Source organism: Somniosus microcephalus, chromosome 6 (genome assembly GCF_052327205.1).
Source record: "Somniosus microcephalus isolate GS21.2 chromosome 6, FLI_Smic_1.0, whole genome shotgun sequence".
Taxonomy (NCBI): domain Eukaryota; kingdom Metazoa; phylum Chordata; class Chondrichthyes; order Squaliformes; family Somniosidae; genus Somniosus; species Somniosus microcephalus.
This window is the reverse complement of record NC_140992.1, coordinates 139,972,394-139,994,267: the sequence shown is the minus strand read 5'-3', so window position 1 is coordinate 139,994,267 and position 21,874 is coordinate 139,972,394.

Below are 21,874 nucleotides of genomic sequence, written 5' to 3'. Positions count from 1 at the left end.
AAAGAGAAATAACAATTAAAGAACTCTCACACTTACCCAAACTCACAGCACTCTTTGATGACTCGCACTCAGTGCTTGCTCGCACTAGGACTGGTCTTTTTATACTGTTTGTTTGTTTACAGCCAAATGAGTCACCCCTGCTGATTGGTTAGAAAACTGGTTTCCACTGCCTGCTGTGCCAATTTACTCCTACTGCAGTGTAACCTTGTTTTACTCTTCTTAAACCAACAGAATCCCAAATATTTAACTTTTCCCCTTCACTTAAATTGCTTAAGTAATCTTATCAAGAATGATTTAAGGAGAAATAACAATTAAAGTACCCTCACACTTACCCAAACTCAAAGCACTCTTTGATGACTCGCACTCAGTGCTTGCTCGCACTAGGACTGGTCTTTTTATACTGTTTGTTTGTTTACAGCCAAATGAGTCACCCCTGCTGATTGGTTAGAAAACTGGTTTCCACTGCCTGCTGTGCCAATTTACTCCTACTGCAATGTAACCTTGTTTTACTCTTCTTAAACCAACAGAATCCCAAATATTTAACTTTTCCCCTTTACTTAAACTGCTTAAGTAATCTTATCAAGAATGATTTAAAGCGAAATAACAATTAAAGAACTCTCACACTTACCCAAACTCACAGCACTCTTTGATGACTCGCACTGATTGTGTGGTAGGCTGGTCGCTGGCCCGTTACTGTTACTGATTGAGTGGTACGCCAGTCACCAGCCCGTTAGTGTTACTGATGGAGTGGTAATCCTGTCACCAGCCCGTTACCATTACTGATTGGGTGGTATGCCAGTCACCGGCCCGTTACTGTTACTGATTGAGTTGTACTCCAGTCACCAGCCCATTAGCATTACTGATTGGGTGGTACTCCAGTTGCCGGACCTTTACTGTTACAGATTGGGTGGTACGCTGGTCATCATACCGTAACTGTTACTGATTGAGTGGTATGCTGGTCACCGGCCCATTAACATTACTGATTGGGTGGTACTCCAGTCACCGGCCAATTACCGTTACTGATTGGGTGGTACTCCGGTCACCGGCCCATTACCGTTACTGATTGAGTGATACATCCGTCACCGGACCATTACCATTACTGATTGAGTGCTGCGCTGGTCACCAGCCCATTACTGTTACTGATTGAGTGGTACTCCAGTCACTGGCCCGTTACCATTACTGATTGAGTGGTACACCCATCACCGGACCATTACCATTACTGATTGGGTGCTACGCTCGTCACCAGCCCATTACTGTTACTGATTTCTGGTGCGCCGGTCACCAGCCCATTACCATTACTGATTGAGTGGTACTCCAGTCACCGGCCCGTTACTGTTATTGATTGGCTGGCACTCCAGTCAGCGGCCTTTTACCATTACTGATTGGGTGATAATTCGGTCACCGGCACGTTACTGTTACTGATTGGGAGGTACTCTGGTCACCGGACCGTTACCGTTACTAATTGGGTGGTACTCCAGTCACCAGACCGTTACTGTTACTGATTGGGTGCTACTAGTCACCGGCCCATTACCGTTACTGATTGGTTGGTAGGACAGTCACCAGCCCATTACCACTACTGATTGGTTGGTACTCATGTCACCGGCCCATTACCATTACTGATTGTGTGGTACACCAATCACTGGACCGTTACCATTACGGATTAAGTGGTAGGGCGGTCACCAGCCCGTTACCATTACCGATTGGGTGGTACTCCAGTCACCGGCCCGTTACTGTTACTGATTGGCTGGTACTCCAGTCAGCGGCCTTTTACCGTTACTGATTGGGTGATAATTCGGTCACCGGCACATTACTGTTACTGATTGGGAGGTATTCTGGTCACCGGACCATTACCGTTACTAATTGGGTGGTACTCCAGTCACCGGACCATTACTGTTACTGATTGGGTGCTACTAGTCACCGGCCCGTTAACTTTACTGATTGGTTGGTAGGACAGTCACTGGCCCGTTACCACTCCTGATTGGTTGGTACTCATGTCACCGGCCCGTTACCATTACTGATTGTGTGGTACTCCAGTCACTGGACCGTTACCATTACGGATTAAGTGGTAGGGTGGTCACCAGCCCGTTACCATTACCGATTGGGTGGTACTCCAGTCACCGGCCCATTACCATTACTGATTGGGTGGTAATCCAATCACCAAGCCATTGCCATTACAGATTGGGTCGTATTCCAGCCACCAGCCTGTTACTGTTACTGATTGGGTGGTACGCTGGTCACAGGCCCATTACCATTACTGATTGGGTGATACTCCAGTCAACTCCCCTTAACGTTACTGATTGGTTGGTACTCCAGTCACCGGCCCGTTACTGTTGCTGAATGTGTGGTAAACCAGTCACGGGCCTGTTACCAATACTGATTGTGTGGTACTCCGGTCACCGGCATATTACCGTTACTGGTTGGGTGGTACACCCATCACTGGACCATTACCATTGCTGATTGGGTGCTACGCCGGTCAGCAGCCCATTACTGTTACTGATTGGCTGGCACGCCAGTCACCAGCCCATTACTGTTACTGATTGGGTGGTACACCCATCACCAGACCATTACCATTACTGATTGGGTGCTATGCTGGTCACCAGCCCATTATTGTTACTGATTGGCTGGTACGCCGGTCACCAGCCCATTACCATTGCTGATTGTGTGGTACTCCAGTTACCGTCCCGTTACCATTACTGATTGAATGGTACACCCGTCACCAGACCATTACTGTTACTGATTGTGTGCTACGCCGGTCACCAGCCCGTTACTGTTACTTATTGGCTGGTACGCCAGTCACCAGCCCATTACCATTACTGATTGAGTGGTGCTCCAGTCACCGGCCCGTTACTGTTACTGATTGGCTGGTACTCCAGTCACCGGCCCATTAGTATTACTCTTTGGGTGGCACTCCAGTCACCGGCCCTTTCCCTTTACTGATTGGGTGATAATTCGGTCACCGGGCCGTTACTGTTACTGATTGGGTGGTACTCTGGTCACCGGACCATTACCATTACTGATTGGGTGCTACTGCAGTCACCGGCCCATTAGCATTACTGATTGGGTGGCACTCCAGTCATCGGGTCTTTACCATTACTGATTGTGTGATAATTCGGTCACAAGCCCGTTACTGTTACTGATTGAGTGGTACTCCCGTCACCGGCCCGTTAGCGTTACTGATTGGGTGGTGCTCTGTTCACCAGCCCATTACCATTACTGATTGGGTGGTAATCCAATCACCGGCCCGTTACCATAACTGATGGTGTGTTACTCCAGCCACCGGCCTGTTACTGTTACAGATTGGGTGATATGCTGGTCACCGTTCCATTACCATTACTGATTGCGTGGTACTCCAGTCACCGGTCCATTACCGTTACTGATTTGGTGGTACTCCAGTCACCAGCCTGTTACTGTTACTGATTGTGTGGTAAATCTGTCACGGGACTGTTACTGTTACTGATTGTGTGGTACTCCAGTCACCGGCCCATTACCATTACTGATTGGGTGGTAAAACGGTCACGGGCCTGTTACCAATACTGATTGGGTGGTATTCCGGTCACCGGCCCATTGCCGTTACTGAATGTGTGGTACGCCAGTCACTGGCCCATTAACGTAACTTTTTGGGTGGTACTCCAGTCACTGGCCCATTACTGTTACTGATTTGGAGGTACTCCAGTCACCGGCCCATTACCATTACTGATTGTGTGGTACGCCAGTCACTGGCCCGTTACCATTACTGATTTGGTGGTACTCCAGTCACCGGCCCATTACCATTACTGATTGTGTGGTACGCCAGTCACTGGCCCGTTACCATTACTGATTTATTGGCACTCCAGTCACCGGCCCGTTACCAATACTGATTGGGTGGTACACCTGTCACCGGCCCATTACCATTACTGATTAGGTGTTAATCCAATCACTGGCCCGTTACCATAACTGATTGTGTGGTACTCCAGTCACCGGACCACTACCATTTCTGATTGTGTGGTGTGCTAGTCACTGGCCCATTAAAGTTACTTTTTGGGTGGTACTTCAGTCACCGGACTGTTACCGTTATTGATTGGGTGGTACTCCAGTCACCGGCCCGTTACCGTTACAGATTGCGTGGAACACCAGTCACCGGCCCGTTACCATTACTGATTGGGTGGTACTTCAGTCACCAGCCCATTAACGTTACTGATTGGTTGGTACTCCAGTCACCGGCCCGTTACTGTTACTGATTGAGTGGTACTCCAGTCACCGGCTCGTTACCTTTACTGATTGTGTGATAATCCGGTCACCAGACCGTTACCATTACTGATTGGGTGGTACGCCAGTCACCGGCCCATTTCCGTTACTGATTGGTTGCTACTTCAGTCACCGGCCCATTACCATTACTTATTTGGTGCTACTCCAGTCACCGGCCCGTTACCATTACTGATTTGGTGCTACTCCAGCCACCGGCCCGTTACCATTACTGATTGGGTGGTACGCCAGTCACCGGCCCATTTCCGTTACTGATTGGGTGTTACTCCAGCCACTGGCCCATTACCATTACTGATTGTGTGGTACGGCAGTCACCGGCCCGTTACCATTACTGATTTGGTGCTACTCCAGTCACCGGCCCGTTACCATTACTGATTGGGTGGTACACCAGTCACCGGCCAATTACAGTTACTGATTGGGTGGTACTCCGGTCACCGGCCCTTTACCATTACTGATTGGGTGGTAATCCAATCACCAAGCCATTGCCATTACAGATTGGGTCGTATTCCAGCCACCAGCCCGTTACTGTTACTGATTGTGTGGTATGCTGTTCACCGGCCATTACCGTAACTGATAGGGGGGTAATCCAGTCACCGGCCAATTACCGTTACTGATTTGGCGGTACTCCGGTCACCGGCCCATTTATCATTCCTGATTGAGTGATACATCCGTCACTGGACCATTACCGATACTGATTAGCTGCTATGCCGATCACCAGCCCATTACTGTTGCTGATTGAGTGGTACTCCAGTCACTGGCCCCTTATCATTACTGATTGGGTAATACACCCGTCACTGGACCATTACCGTTACTGATTGGGTGCTACGCTTGTCACCAGCCCGTTACTGTTACTGATTTCTGGTGCGCCGGTCATCAGCCCATTACCGTTACTGATTGAGTGGTGCTCCAGTCACCGGCCCGTTACTGTTACTGATTGGCTGGTACTCCAGTCACCGGCCCATTAGTATTACTCTTTGGGTGGCACTCCAGTCACCGGCCCTTTCCCTTTACTGATTGGGTGATAATTCGGTCACCGGGCCGTTACTGTTACTGATTGGGTGGTACTCTGGTCACCAGACCATTACCATTACTGATTGGGTGCTACTGCAGTCACCGGCCCATTAGCATTACTGATTGGGTGGTACTCCAGTCATCGGCTCTTTACCGTTACTGATTGTGTGATAATTCGGTCACAAGCCCATTACTGTTACTGATTGAGTGGTACTCCCGTCACCGGCCCGTTAGCGTTACTGATTGGGTGGTGCTCTGTTCACCAGCCCGTTACCATTACTGATTGGGTGGTAATCCAATCACCGGCCCGTTACCATAACTGATGGTGTGTTACTCCAGCCACCGGCCTGTTACTGTTACAGATTGGGTGATATGCTGGTCACCGTTCCATTACCGTTACTGATTGCGTGGTACTCCAGTCACCGGTCCATTACCGTTACTGATTTGGTGGTACTCCAGTCACCAGCCTGTTACTGTTACTGATTGTGTGGTAAATCTGTCACGGGACTGTTACTGTTACTGATTGTGTGGTACTCCAGTCACCGGCCCGTTACCATTACTGATTGGGTGGTAAACCGGTCACGGGCCTGTTACCAATACTGATTGGGTGGTATTCCGGTCACCGGCCCATTGCCGTTACTGAATATGTGGTACGCCAGTCACTGGCCCATTAACGTAACTTTTTGGGTGGTACTCCAGTCACTGGCCCATTACCGTTACTGATTTGGTGGTACTCCAGTCACCGGCCCATTACCATTACTGATTGTGTGGTACGCCAGTCACTGGCCCGTTACCATTACTGATTTGGTGGTACTCCAGTCACCGGCCCATTACCGTTACTGATTGTGTGGTACGCCAGTCACTGGCCCGTTACCATTACTGATTTAGTGGCACTCCAGTCACTGGCCCGTTACCAGTACTGATTGGGTGGTACACCTGTCACCGGCCCATTACCATTACTGATTAGGTGTTAATCCAATCACCGGCCCGTTACCATAACTGATTGTGTGGTACTCCAGTCACCGGACCACTACCATTTCTGATTGTGTGGTGCGCTAGTCACTGGCCCATTACAGTTACTTTTTGGGTGGTATTTCAGTCACCGGACTGTTACCGTTATTGATTGGGTGGTACTCCAGTCACCGGCCCGTTACCATTACAGATTGCGTGGAACACCAGTCACCGGCCCGTTACCATTACTGATTGGGTGGTACTTCAGTCACCAGCCCATTAACGTTACTGATTGGTTGGTACTCCAGTCACCGGCCCGTTACTGTTACTGATTGAGTGGTACACCAGTCACTGGCTCGTTACCATTACTGATTGTGTGATAATCCGGTCACCGGACCGTTACCATTACTGATTGGGTGGTACGCCAGTCACTGGCCCATTTCCATTACTGATTGGTTGCTACTTCAGTCACCGGCCCATTACCATTACTGATTTGGTGCTACTCCAGTCACCGGCCCGTTACCATTACTGATTTGGTGCTACTCCAGTCACCGGCCCGTTACCATTACTGATTGGGTGGTACGCCAGTCACCGGCCCATTTCCGTTACTGATTGGGTGTTACTCCAGCCACTGGCCCATTACCATTACTGATTGTGTGGTATGGCAGTCACCGGCCCGTTACCATTACTGATTTGGTGCTACTCCAGTCACCGGCCCGTTACCATTACTGATTGGGTGGTACACCAGTCACCGGCCAATTACCGTTACTGATTGGGTGGTACTCCGGTCACCGGCCCTTTACCATTACTGATTGGGTGGTAATCCAATCACCAAGCCATTGCCATTACAGATTGGATCGTATTCCAGCCACCAGCCCGTTACTGTTACTGATTGTGTGGTATGCTGTTCACCGGCCATTACCGTAACTGATAGGGGGGTAATCCAGTCACCGGCCAATTACCGTTGCTGATTCGGCGGTACTCCGGTCACCGGCCCATTACCATTACTGATTGAGTGATACATCCGTCACTGGACCATTACCGATACTGATTAGCTGCTACGCCGGTCACCAGCCCATTACTGTTGCTGATTGAGTGGTACTCCAGTCACTGGCCCCTTATCATTACTGATTGGGTAATACACCCGTCACTGGATCATTACCGTTACTGATTGGGTGCTACGCTTGTCACCAGCCCGTTACTGTTACTGATTTCTGGTGCGCCGGTCATCAGCCCATTACCGTTACTGATTGAGTGGTACTCCAGTCACCAGCCCATTACTGTTACTGATTGGCTGGTACTCCAGTCAGCGGCCCTTTACCGCTACTGATTGGGTGATAATTCGGTCACCAGCACGTTACTGTTACTGATTGTGTGGTACTCTGGTCACCGGACCATTACCATTACGAATTGGGTGGTACTCCAGTCACCGGACCGTTACTGTTACTGATTGGGTGCTACTGCAGTCACTGGCTCGTTACCATTACTGATTGGGTGGTAGGACAGTCACCGGCCCATTACAACTACTGATTGTTTGGTACTCATGTCACCGGCACGTTACCATTACTGATTGTGTGGTACTCCAGTCACCGGACCGTTACCATTATGGATTGAGTGGTAGGGCAGTCACCAGCCCATTACCATTACTGATTGGGTGGTACTCCTGTCACCGGCCCATTACCATCACTGATTGGGTGGTAATCCACTCACCGGGCCGTTACCGTTACAGATTGGGTCGTATTCCAGCCACCAGCCCGTTACTGTTACTGATTGGGTGGTACGCTTGTCAGTGGCCCATTACCATTACTGATTGGGTGGTACTCCAGTCAACGCCCCTTAACGTTACTCATTGGGTGGTACTCCAGTCACCGGCCCGTTACTGTTACTGAATGTGTGGTAAACCAGTCACGGGCCTGTTACTGTTACTGATTAGGTGGTTCTCAAGTCACCAGCCCATTACCACTACTGATTGGGTGGTACTCCAGTCACCGGACCGTTACCGTTAATGATTGGGTGTTAGGCCGGTCACCAGCCCATTACCGTTACTGATTGGGTGGTACTCTCATCACCGCAACGTTACCGTTACCGTTACTGATTGGGTGGTACTCCAGTCACCGGACCATTACTGTTACTGATTGGGTGCTACTGCAGTCACTGGACCATTACCATTAGTGATTGGGTGGTACTCCAGTCACCGGCCTGTTACCATTACTGATTGGCTGGTACTCAAGTCACCGGCCCGTTACCATTACTGATTGGGTGGTACACCAGTCACCAGATCGTTACTGTTACTGATAGGGCGGTAGGCCGTTCACCGGCCCATTACCATTACTGATTGTGTGGTATGCCTGTCACCAGCCCCTTACTGTTACTGATTGGGTGGTACACCAGTCACCGTCCCATTACCGTTACTGATTGGGTGGTACGCCAGTCACCGGCCCATTACCGTTACTCTTTTTGTGGTACTCCAGTCACCGGCCAGTTACCGTTACTGATTGGGTGGTACGCCAATCACCGTCCCATTACCATTACTGATTTGGTGGTACTCCAGTCACTGGCTCATTACCATTACAGATTGGGTGGTACTCCAGTCACCGGACTGTTAACATTACTGATTGGGTGGTAGGCCGGTCACCGGCCCATTACCATTACTGATTAAGTGGTACGCCGGTCACCGGACCGTTACTGTTACTGATTGTGTGGTACTCCAGTCACCGGCCCTTTACTGTTACAGATTGGGTGGTACACTGGTCAACAGCACGTTACTGTTACTGATTGAGTGGTACTCCAGTCACCGGCCCGTTACCGTTATTGATTGGGTGGTACTCCAGTCACCTGCCTGTTACCATTAATGATTGGGTGGTAATCTAATCACCGGAACGTTACCATTACTGATTGGGTGCTACTTCAATCCCCAGACCGTTACCGTTACTGGTTGTGTGGTAGGCCGGCCTCCGGCCCATTACGGTTACTGATTGGGTGGTATGCCATTTACCGGCCCATTACCATTACTGATTGTGTGGTAATCCAATCGCTGGCCCATTACCAGTACTGATTGGGTGGTACTCCAGTCACCGGACCTTACCATTACTAATTGGGTGGTACTCCAGTCACTGGACCGTTACCGTTACTGATGGGGTGGTTGGCCGGTCACCAGACCGTTACCTTTACTGATTGGGTGGTATGCTTGTCACCGGCCTGTTACTGTTACTGATTGGGTGGTACTCCAGTCACCTGCCCGTTACCGTTACTGATTGGGTGGTATTCTGGTCACTGGCCCATTACTGTTATTGATTGGGTGGTACTCCAGTCACCGGCCCATTACATTTTCTGTTTCGGTGGTACTCTAGTCAACGGCCCGTTACTGTTAATGTTTGGGTGGGATTCCAGTCACCGGCTGGTTGCCGTTACTGATTGATTGCTACTCCAGTCACTGGCCCATTACCATTACTGATTGGGTGATACTCCAGTCATGGGCCCATTACCCTTACTGATTGGGTGGTTCTCCAGTCACCGGCCCATTACTGTTACTGATTGAGTGGTACTCCAGTCACTGGCTCGTTACCATTACTGATTGTGTGATAATCCGGTCACTGGACCGTTACCATTACTAATTGGTTGGTACGCCAGTCACATGCCCATTACCATTACTGATTGTGTAGTACGCCAGTCACCGGCCCATTACCATTACTGATTTGGTACTACTCCAGTCACCGGCCCGTTACCATTACTGATTGTGTGGTACTCCAGTCACCGGGCTTTTACCGTTACTGATTGTGTGGTAGGCCGGTCGCCGGCCCGTTACCGTTACTGATTGAGTGGTATGCTAGTGACTGGCCCGTTACTGTTACTGATTGAGTGGTACTCCATTCACCGGCCCGTTACCATTACTGATTGGGTGGTACTCCAGTCACCGGACCTTTATTGTTTCAGATTGAGTGGTACGCTGGTCACCGGCCCATTACCGGTACTGATTGGGTGGTACTCCAGTCACCGGCCAATTACCATTACTGATTCGGCGGTACTCCGGTCACCAGCCCATTACCGTTACTGATTGAGTGGTACATCCATCACCGGACCATTACCATTTACTGATTGAGTGCTGCGCCGGTCACCAGCCCGTTACTGTTACTGATTGGCTGGTTTGCCGGTCACCAGCCCATTGCTGTTACTGATTGAGTGGTACTCCAGTCACTGGCCTGTTACCATTACTGGTTGGGTGGTACACCCGTCACCGGACCATTACCATTACTGATTGGGTGCTGCGCTGGTCACAAGCCCATTACTGTTACTGATTTCTGGTGCGCCGGTCACCAGCCCATTACCGTTACTGATTGAGTGTTACTCCAGTCACCGGCCCATTACTGTTACTGATTGGCTGGTACTCCAGTCAGCGGCACTTTACCATTACTGATTGTGTGATAATTCGGTCACCGGTATGTTACTGTTACTGATTGGGTGGTACTCTGGTCACCAGACCGTTACCATTACTGATTGGGTGCTACTGCAGTCACCAGCCCATTACCATTACTGATTGGGTGGTAAGACAGTCACCGGCCCGTTACCACTACTGATTGTTTGGTACTCATGTCACCGGCCTGTTACCATTACTGATTGGGTGGTACTCCAGTCACCGGACCGTTACCGTTATGGATTGAGTGGTAGGATGGTCACCAGCCCATTACTCTTACTGATTGGGTGGTACTCCAGTCATCGGCCCATTATCATTACTGATTAGGTGGTAATCCAGTCACCGGGCTGTTACCATTACATATTGGGTCGTATTCCAGCCACCAGCCCATTACTGTTGCTGATTGGGTGGTACCCAAGTCACCGGCCCATTACCACTACTGATTGGGTGGTACTCCAGTCACTGGACCGTTACCGTTAATGATTGGGTGGTAGACTGGTCACCGGCCCATTACCGTTACTGATTGGGTGGTACTCTCGTCACTGCAAAGTCACCATTACCGTTACTGATTGGGTGGTACTCCAGTCACCGGACCATTACCGTTACTGATTGGGTGCTACTGCAGTCACTGGACCATTACCATTAGTGATTGGGTGGTACTCCAGTCACCGGCCTGTTACCATTACTGATTGGGTGGTACTCAAGTCACCGGCCTGTTACCATTACTGATTGGGTGGTACACCAGTCACCGGCCCGTTACTGTTACTGATTGGCTGGTACTCCAGTCAGCGGCCCTTTACCGCTACTGATTGGGTGATAATTCGGTCACCAGCACGTTACTGTTACTGATTGTGTGGTACTCTGGTCACCGGACCATTACCATTACGAATTGGGTGGTACTCCAGTCACCGGACCGTTACTGTTACTGATTGGGTGCTACTGCAGTCACTGGCTCGTTACCATTACTGATTGGGTGGTAGGACAGTCACCGGACCATTACAACTACTGATTGTTTGGTACTCATGTCACCGGCACGTTACCATTACTGATTGTGTGGTACTCCAGTCACCGGACCGTTACCATTATGGATTGAGTGGTAGGGCAGTCACCAGCCCATTACCATTACTGATTGGGTGGTACTCCTGTCACCGGCCCATTACCATCACTGATTGGGTGGTAATCCACTCACCGGGCCGTTACCGTTACAGATTGGGTCGTATTCCAGCCACCAGCCCGTTACTGTTACTGATTGGGTGGTACGCTTGTCAGTGGCCCATTACCATTACTGATTGGGTGGTACTCCAGTCAACGCCCCTTAACGTTACTCATTGGGTGGTACTCCAGTCACCGGCCCGTTACTGTTACTGAATGTGTGGTAAACCAGTCACGGGCCTGTTACTGTTACTGATTAGGTGGTTCTCAAGTCACCAGCCCATTACCACTACTGATTGGGTGGTACTCCAGTCACCGGACCGTTACCGTTAATGATTGGGTGTTAGGCCGGTCACCAGCCCATTACCAATACTGATTGGGTGGTACTCTCATCACCGCAACGTTACCGTTACCGTTACTGATTGGGTGGTACTCCAGTCACCGGACCATTACTGTTACTGATTGGGTGCTACTGCAGTCACTGGACCATTACCATTAGTGATTGGGTGGTACTCCAGTCACCGGCCTGTTACCATTACTGATTGGCTGGTACTCAAGTCACCGGCCCGTTACCATTACTGATTGGGTGGTACACCAGTCACCAGATCGTTACTGTTACTGATAGGGCGGTAGGCCATTCACCGGCCCATTACCATTACTGATTGTGTGGTATGCCTGTCACCAGCCCCTTACTGTTACTGATTGGGTGGTACACCAGTCACCGTCCCATTACCGTTACTGATTGGGTGGTACGCCAGTCACCGGCCCATTACCGTTACTCTTTTTGTGGTACTCCAGTCACCGGCCAGTTACCGTTACTGATTGGGTGGTACGCCAATCACCGTCCCATTACCATTACTGATTTGGTGGTACTCCAGTCACTGGCTCATTACCATTACAGATTGGGTGGTACTCCAGTCACCGGACTGTTAACATTACTGATTGGGTGGTAGGCCGGTCGCCGGCCCATTACCATTACTGATTAAGTGGTACGCCGGTCACCGGACCGTTACTGTTACTGATTGTGTGGTACTCCAGTCACCGGCCCTTTACTGTTACAGATTGGGTGGTACACTGGTCAACAGCACGTTACTGTTACTGATTGAGTGGTACTCCAGTCACCGGCCCGTTACCGTTATTGATTGGGTGGTACTCCAGTCACCTGCCTGTTACCATTAATGATTGGGTGGTAATCTAATCACCGGAACGTTACCATTACTGATTGGGTGCTACTTCAATCCCCAGACCGTTACCGTTACTGGTTGTGTGGTAGGCCGGCCTCCGGCCCATTACGGTTACTGATTGGGTGGTATGCCATTTACCGGCCCATTACCATTACTGATTGTGTGGTAATCCAATCGCTGGCCCATTACCAGTACTGATTGGGTGGTACTCCAGTCACCGGACCTTACCATTACTAATTGGGTGGTACTCCAGTCACTGGACCGTTACCGTTACTGATGGGGTGGTTGGCCGGTCACCAGACCGTTACCGTTACTGATTGGGTGGTATGCTTGTCACCGGCCTGTTACTGTTACTGATTGGGTGGTACTCCAGTCACCTGCCCGTTACCGTTACTGATTGGGTGGTATTCTGGTCACTGGCCCATTACTGTTATTGATTGGGTGGTACTCCAGTCACCGGCCCATTACATTTTCTGTTTCGGTGGTACTCTAGTCAACGGCCCGTTACTGTTAATGTTTGGGTGGGATTCCAGTCACCGGCTGGTTGCCGTTACTGATTGATTGCTACCCCAGTCACTGGCCCATTACCATTACTGATTGGGTGATACTCCAGTCATGGGCCCATTACCCTTACTGATTGGGTGGTTCTCCAGTCACCGGCCCATTACTGTTACTGATTGAGTGGTACTCCAGTCACTGGCTCGTTACCATTACTGATTGTGTGATAATCCGGTCACTGGACCGTTACCATTACTAATTGGTTGGTACGCCAGTCACATGCCCATTACCATTACTGATTGTGTAGTACGCCAGTCACCGGCCCATTACCATTACTGATTTGGTGCTACTCCAGTCACCGGCCCGTTACCATTACTGATTGTGTGGTACTCCAGTCACCGGGCTTTTACCGTTACTGATTGTGTGGTAGGCCGGTCGCCGGCCCGTTACCGTTACTGATTGAGTGGTATGCTAGTGACTGGCCCGTTACTGTTACTGATTGAGTGGTACTCCATTCACCGGCCCGTTACCATTACTGATTGGGTGGTACTCCAGTCACCGGACCTTTATTGTTTCAGATTGAGTGGTAGGCTGGTCACCGGCCCATTACCGGTACTGATTGGGTGGTACTCCAGTCACCGGCCAATTACCGTTACTGATTCGGCGGTACTCCGGTCACCAGCCCATTACCGTTACTGATTGAGTGGTACATCCATCACCGGACCATTACCATTTACTGATTGAGTGCTGCGCCGGTCACCAGCCCGTTACTGTTACTGATTGGCTGGTCTGCCGGTCACCAGCCCATTGCTGTTACTGATTGAGTGGTACTCCAGTCACTGGCCCGTTACCATTACTGGTTGGGTGGTACACCCGTCACCGGACCATTACCGTTACTGATTGGGTGCTGCGCTGGTCACAAGCCCATTACTGTTACTGATTTCTGGTGCGCCGGTCACCAGCCCATTACCGTTACTGATTGAGTGTTACTCCAGTCACCGGCCCATTACTGTTACTGATTGGCTGGTACTCCAGTCAGCGGCACTTTACCATTACTGATTGTGTGATAATTCGGTCACTGGTATGTTACTGTTACTGATTGGGTGGTACTCTGGTCACCAGACCGTTACCATTACTGATTGGGTGCTACTGCAGTCACCAGCCCATTACCATTACTGATTGGGTGGTAAGGCAGTCACCGGCCCGTTACCACTACTGATTGTTTGGTACTCATGTCACCGGCCTGTTACCATTACTGATTGGGTGGTACTCCAGTCACCGGACCGTTACCGTTATGGATTGAGTGGTAGGATGGTCACCAGCCCATTACTCTTACTGATTGGGTGGTACTCCAGTCATCGGCCCATTATCATTACTGATTAGGTGGTAATCCAGTCACCGGGCTGTTACCATTACATATTGGGTCGCATTCCAGCCACCAGCCCATTACTGTTGCTGATTGGGTGGTACCCAAGTCACCGGCCCATTACCACTACTGATTGGGTGGTACTCCAGTCACTGGACCGTTACCGTTAATGATTGGGTGGTAGGCTGGTCACCGGCCCATTACCGTTACTGATTGGGTGGTACTCTCGTCACTGCAAAGTCACCATTACCGTTACTGATTGGGTGGTACTCCAGTCACCGGACCATTACCGTTACTGATTGGGTGCTACTGCAGTCACTGGACCATTACCATTAGTGATTGGGTGGTACTCCAGTCACCGGCCTGTTACCATTACTGATTGGGTGGTACTCAAGTCACCGGCCTGTTACCATTACTGATTGGGTGGTACACCAGTCACCGGCCCGTTACTGTTACTGATTGTGTGGTACTCAAGTCAATGGCCGGTTACTGTTACTGATTGGGTGGGACTCCAGTCACCAGCCCATTACTGTTACTGATTGTGTGGTACTCAAGTCAATGGCCCCTTACTGTTACTGATTGGGTGGGACTCCAGTCACCAGCCCATTACTGTTACTGATTGGGTGGTACTCCAGTCACCGGCCCGTTACCATTACTGCTTGGGTGTTACGCCAGTCACCGGCCCATTACCATCACTGATTGGGTGGTACTCCAGTCACCGGGGTAATACCGTTACTGATTGTGTGGTAGGCCGGTCGCTGGCCCGTTACCATTACTGATTGAGTGGTACGCCAGTCACTGGCCCGTTACTGTTACTAATTGGGTGGTACTCCAGTCAACGCCCCTTAACGTTACTCATTGGGTGGTACTCCAGTCACCGGCCCGTTACTGTTACTGAATGTGTGGTAAACCAGTCACGGGCCTGTTACTGTTACTGATTAGGTGGTTCTCAAGTCACCAGCCCATTACCACTACTGATTGGGTGGTACTCCAGTCACCGGACCGTTACCGTTAATGATTGGGTGTTAGGCCGGTCACCAGCCCATTACCGTTACTGATTGGGTGGTACTCTCATCACCGCAACTTTACCGTTACCGTTACTGATTGGGTGGTACTCCAGTCACCGGACCATTACTGTTACTGATTGGGTGCTACTGCAGTCACTGGACCATTACCATTAGTGATTGGGTGGTACTCCAGTCACCGGCCTGTTACCATTACTGATTGGCTGGTACTCAAGTCACCGGCCCGTTACCATTACTGATTGGGTGGTACACCAGTCACCAGATCGTTACTGTTACTGATAGGGCGGTAGGCCGTTCACCGGCCCATTACCATACTGATTGTGTGGTATGCCTGTCACCAGCCCCTTACTGTTACTGATTGGGTGGTACACCAGTCACCGGCCCATTACCGTTACTGATTGGGTGGTACGCCAGTCACCGGCCCATTACCGTTACTCTTTTTGTGGTACTCCAGTCACCGGCCAGTTACCGTTACTGATTGGGTGGTACGCCAATCACCGTCCCATTACCATTACTGATTTGGTGGTACTCCAGTCACTGGCTCATTACCATTACAGATTGGGTGGTACTCCAGTCACCGGACTGTTAACATTACTGATTGGGTGGTAGGCCGGTCGCCGGCCCATTACCATTACTGATTAAGTGGTACGCCGGTCACCGGATCGTTACTGTTACTGATTGTGTGGTACTCCAGTCACCGGCCCTTTACTGTTACAGATTGGGTGGTACACTGGTCAACAGCACGTTACTGTTACTGATTGAGTGGTACTCCAGTCACCGGCCCGTTACCGTTATTGATTGGGTGGTACTCCAGTCACCTGCCTGTTACCATTAATGATTGGGTGGTAATCTAATCACTGGAACGTTACCATTACTGATTGGGTGCTACTTCAATCCCCAGACCGTTACCGTTACTGGTTGTGTGGTAGGCCGGCCTCCGGCCCATTACGGTTACTGATTGGGTGGTATGCCATTTACCGGCCCATTACCATTACTGATTGTGTGGTAATCCAATCGCTGGCCCATTACCAGTACTGATTGGGTGGTACTCCAGTCACCGGACCTTACCATTACTAATTGGGTGGTACTCCAGTCACTGGACCGTTACCGTTACTGATGGGGTGGTTGGCCGGTCACCAGACCGTTACCGTTACTGATTGGGTGGTATGCTTGTCACCGGCCTGTTACTGTTACTGATTGGGTGGTACTCCAGTCACCTGCCCATTACCGTTACTGATTGGGTGGTATTCTGGTCACTGGCCCATTACTGTTATTGATTGGGTGGTACTCCAGTCACCGGCCCATTACATTTTCTGTTTCGGTGGTACTCTAGTCAACGGCCCGTTACTGTTAATGTTTGGGTGGGATTCCAGTCACCGGCTGGTTGCCGTTACTGATTGATTGCTACCCCAGTCACTGGCCCATTACCATTACTGATTGGGTGATACTCCAGTCATGGGCCCATTACCCTTACTGATTGGGTGGTTCTCCAGTCACCGGCCCATTACTGTTACTGATTGAGTGGTACTCCAGTCACTGGCTCGTTACCATTACTGATTGTGTGATAATCCGGTCACTGGACCGTTACCATTACTAATTGGTTGGTACGCCAGTCACATGCCCATTATCATTACTGATTGTGTAGTACGCCAGTCACCGGCCAATTACCATTACTGATTTGGTGCTACTCCAGTCACCGGCCCGTTACCATTACTGATTGTGTGGTACTCCAGTCACCGGGCTTTTACCGTTACTGATTGTGTGGTAGGCCGGTCGCCGGCCCGTTACCGTTACTGATTGAGTGGTATGCTAGTGACTGGCCCGTTACTGTTACTGATTGAGTGGTACTCCATTCACCGGCCCGTTACCATTACTGATTGGGTGGTACTCCAGTCACCAGACCTTTATTGTTTCAGATTGAGTGGTACGCTGGTCACCGGCCCATTACCGGTACTGATTGGGTGGTACTCCAGACACCGGCCAATTACCGTTACTGATTCAGCGGTACTCCGGTCAACGGCCCATTACCGTTACTGATTGAGTGGTACATCCATCACCGGACCATTACCATTTACTGATTGAGTGCTGCGCCGGTCACCAGCCCGTTACTGTTACTGATTGGCTGGTATGCCGGTCACCAGCCCATTGCTCTTACTGATTGAGTGGTACTCCAGTCACTGGCCCGTTACCATTACTGATTGGGTGGCACACCCGTCACCGGACCATTACCGTTACTGATTGGGTGCTGCGCTGGTCACAAGCCCATTACTGTTACTGATTTCTGGTGCGCCGGTCACCAGCCCATTACCGTTACTGATTGAGTGTTACTCCAGTCACCGGCCCATTACTGTTACTGATTGGCTGGTACTCCAGTCAGCGGCACTTTACCATTACTGATTGTGTGATAATTCGGTCACCGGTATGTTACTGTTACTGATTGGGTGGTACTCTGGTCACCAGACCGTTACCATTACTGATTGGGTGCTACTGCAGTCACCAGCCCATTACCATTACTGATTGGGTGGTAAGGCAGTCACCGGCCCGTTACCACTACTGATTGTTTGGTACTCATGTCACCGGCCTGTTACCATTACTGATTGGGTGGTACTCCAGTCACCGGACCGTTACCGTTATGGATTGAGTGGTAGGATGGTCACCAGCCCATTACTCTTACTGATTGGGTGGTACTCCAGTCATCGGCCCATTATCATTACTGATTAGGTGGTAATCCAGTCACCGTGCTGTTACCATAACATATTGGGTCGTATTCCAGCCACCAGCCCATTACTGTTGCTGATTGGGTGGTACCCAAGTCACCGGCCCATTACCACTACTGATTGGGTGGTACTCCAGTCACTGGACCGTTACCATTAATGATTGGGTGGTAGGCTGGTCACCGGCCCATTACCGTTACTGATTGGGTGGTACTCTCGTCACTGCAAAGTCACCATTACCGTTACTGATTGGGTGGTACTCCAGTCACCGGACCATTACCGTTACTGATTGGGTGCTACTGCAGTCACTGGACCATTACCATTAGTGATTGGGTGGTACTCCAGTCACCGGCCTGTTACCATTACTGATTGGGTGGTACTCAAGTCACCGGCCTGTTACCATTACTGATTGGGTGGTACACCAGTCACCGGCCCGTTACTGTTACTGATTGTGTGGTACTCAAGTCAATGGCCGGTTACTGTTACTGATTGGGTGGGACTCCAGTCACCAGCCCATTACTGTTACTGATTGTGTGGTACTCAAGTCAATGGCCCCTTACTGTTACTGATTGGGTGGGACTCCAGTCACCAGCCCATTACTGTTACTGATTGGGTGGTACTCCAGTCACCGGCCCGTTACCATTACTGCTTGGGTGGTACGCCAGTCACCGGCCCATTACCATTACTGATTGGGTGGTACTCCAGTCACCGGGGTAATACCGTTACTGATTGTGTGGTAGGCCGGTCGCTGGCCCGTTACCATTACTGATTGAGTGGTACGCCAGTCACTGGCCCGTTACTGTTACTGATTGGGTGTTACTCCAGTCACTGGACTTTTACTGTTACAGATTTGGTGATAATCCAGTCACTGGCCCGTTACTGTAACTGAATGTGTGGTACACCAGTCACGGGCCTGTTACCATTACTGATTGGGTGGTACTACGGTCACCGGCCCATTACCATTACTGATTGGGTGGTAATCCAATCACCAAGCCATTGCCATTACAGATTGGGTCGTATTCCAGCCACCGGCCCGTTACTGTTACTGATTGTGTGGTATGCTGTTCACCGGCCATTACCGTAACTGATAGCGGGGTAATCCAGTCACTGGCCAATTACCATTACTGATTCGGCGGTACTTCGGTCACCGGCCCATTACCATTACTGATTGAGTGATACATCCGTCACTGGACCATTACCGATACTGATTAGCTGCTACGCCGGTCACCAGCCCATTACTGTTGCTGATTGAGTGGTACTCCAGTCACTGGCCCTTTATCATTACTGATTGGGTAATACACCCTTCACTGGACCATTACCGTTACTGATTGGGAGCTACGCTTGTCACCAGCCCGTTACTGTTACTGATTTCTGGTGCGCCGGTCATCAGCCCATTACCGTTACTGATTGAGTGGTACTCCAGTCACCAGCCCGTTACTGTTACTGATTGGCTGGTACTCCAGCCAGCGGCCCTTTACCGCTACTGATTGGGTGATAATTCGGTCACCAGCACGTTACTGTTACTGATTGGGTGGTACTCTGGTCACCGGACCGTTACCATTACGAATTGGGTGGTACTCCAGTCACCGGACCATTACTGTTACTGATTGGGTGCTACAGCAGTCACTGGCCTGTTACCATTACTGATTGGGTGGTAGGACAGTCACCGGCCCATTACAACTACTGATTGTTTGGTACTCATGTCACCGGCACGTTACCATTACTGATTGTTTGGTACTCCAGTCACCGGACCGTTACCATTATGGATTGAGTGGTATGCCAGTCACCAGCCCGTTACCGTTACTGATTGGGCGGTACTCCTGTCACCGGCCCGTTACCATAACTGATTGGGTGGTAATCCACTCACCGGGCCGTTACCATTACAGATTGGGTCGTATTCCAGCCACCAGCCCGTTACTGTTACTGATTGGGTGGTACGCTTGTCACTGGCCCATTACCGTTACTGATTGGGTGGTACTCCAGTCAACGCCCCTTAACGTTACTCATTGGGTGGTACTCCAGTCACCGGCCCGTTACTGTTACTGAATGTGTGGTAAACCAGTCACGGGCCTGTTACTGTTACTGATTAGGTGGTTCTCAAGTCACCAGTCCATTACCACTACTGATTGGGTGGTACTCCAGTCACCGGACCGTTACCGTTAATGATTGGGTGTTAGGCCGGTCACCAGCCCATTACCGTTACTGATTGGGTGGTACTCTCATCACCGCAACGTTACCGTTACCGTTACTGATTGGGTGGTACTCTCGTCACCGCAATGTTACCGCTACCGTTACTGATTGGGTGGTACTCCAGTCACCGGACCATTACTGTTACTGATTGGGTGCTACTGCAGTCACTGGACCATTACCATTACTGATTGGCTGGTACTCAAGTCACCGGCCCGTTACCATTACTGATTGGGTGGTACACCAGTCACCAGATCGTTACTGTTACTGATAGGGTGGTAGGCCGTTCACCGGCCCATTACCGTTACTGATTGTGTGGTATGCCTGTCACCAGCCCCTTACTGTTACTGATTGGGTGGTACACCAGTCACCAGCCCATTACCGTTACTGATTGGGTGGTACGCCAGTCACCGGCCCATTACCGTTACTCTTTTTGTGGTACTCCAGTCACCGGCCAGTTACCGTTACTGATTGTGTGGTAATCCAATCACTGGCCCATTACCAGTACTGATTGGGTGGTACTCCAGTCACCGGACCTTACCATTACTAATTGGGTGGTACTCCAGTCACCGGACCATTACCGTTACTGATGGGGTGGTTGGCCGGTCAACAGACCGTTACCGTTACTGATTGGGTGGTATGCTTTTCACCGGCCTGTTACTGTTACTGATTGGGTGATGCTCCAGTCACCTGCCCGTTACCGTTACTGATTGGGTGGTATTCTGGTCACTGGCCCATTACCGTTATTGATTGGGTGGTACTCCAGTCACCGGCCCATTACATTTTCTGTTTTGGTGGTACTCAAGTCAACGGCCCGTTACTGTTAATGTTTGGGTGGGATTCCAGTCACCGGCTGGTTGCCGTTACTGATTGATTGCTACTCCAGTCACTGGCCCATTACCATTACTGATTGGGGGATACTCCAGTTATGGGCCCATTACCCTTACTGATTGGGTGGTTCTCCAGTCATCCGCCCATTACTGTTACTGATTGAGTGGTACTCCAGTCACTGGCTCATTACCATTACTGATTGTGTGATAATCCGGTCACTGGACCGTTACCATTACTAATTGGTTGGTACGCCAGTCACATGCCCATTACCATTACTTATTTTGTAGTACGCCAGTCACCGG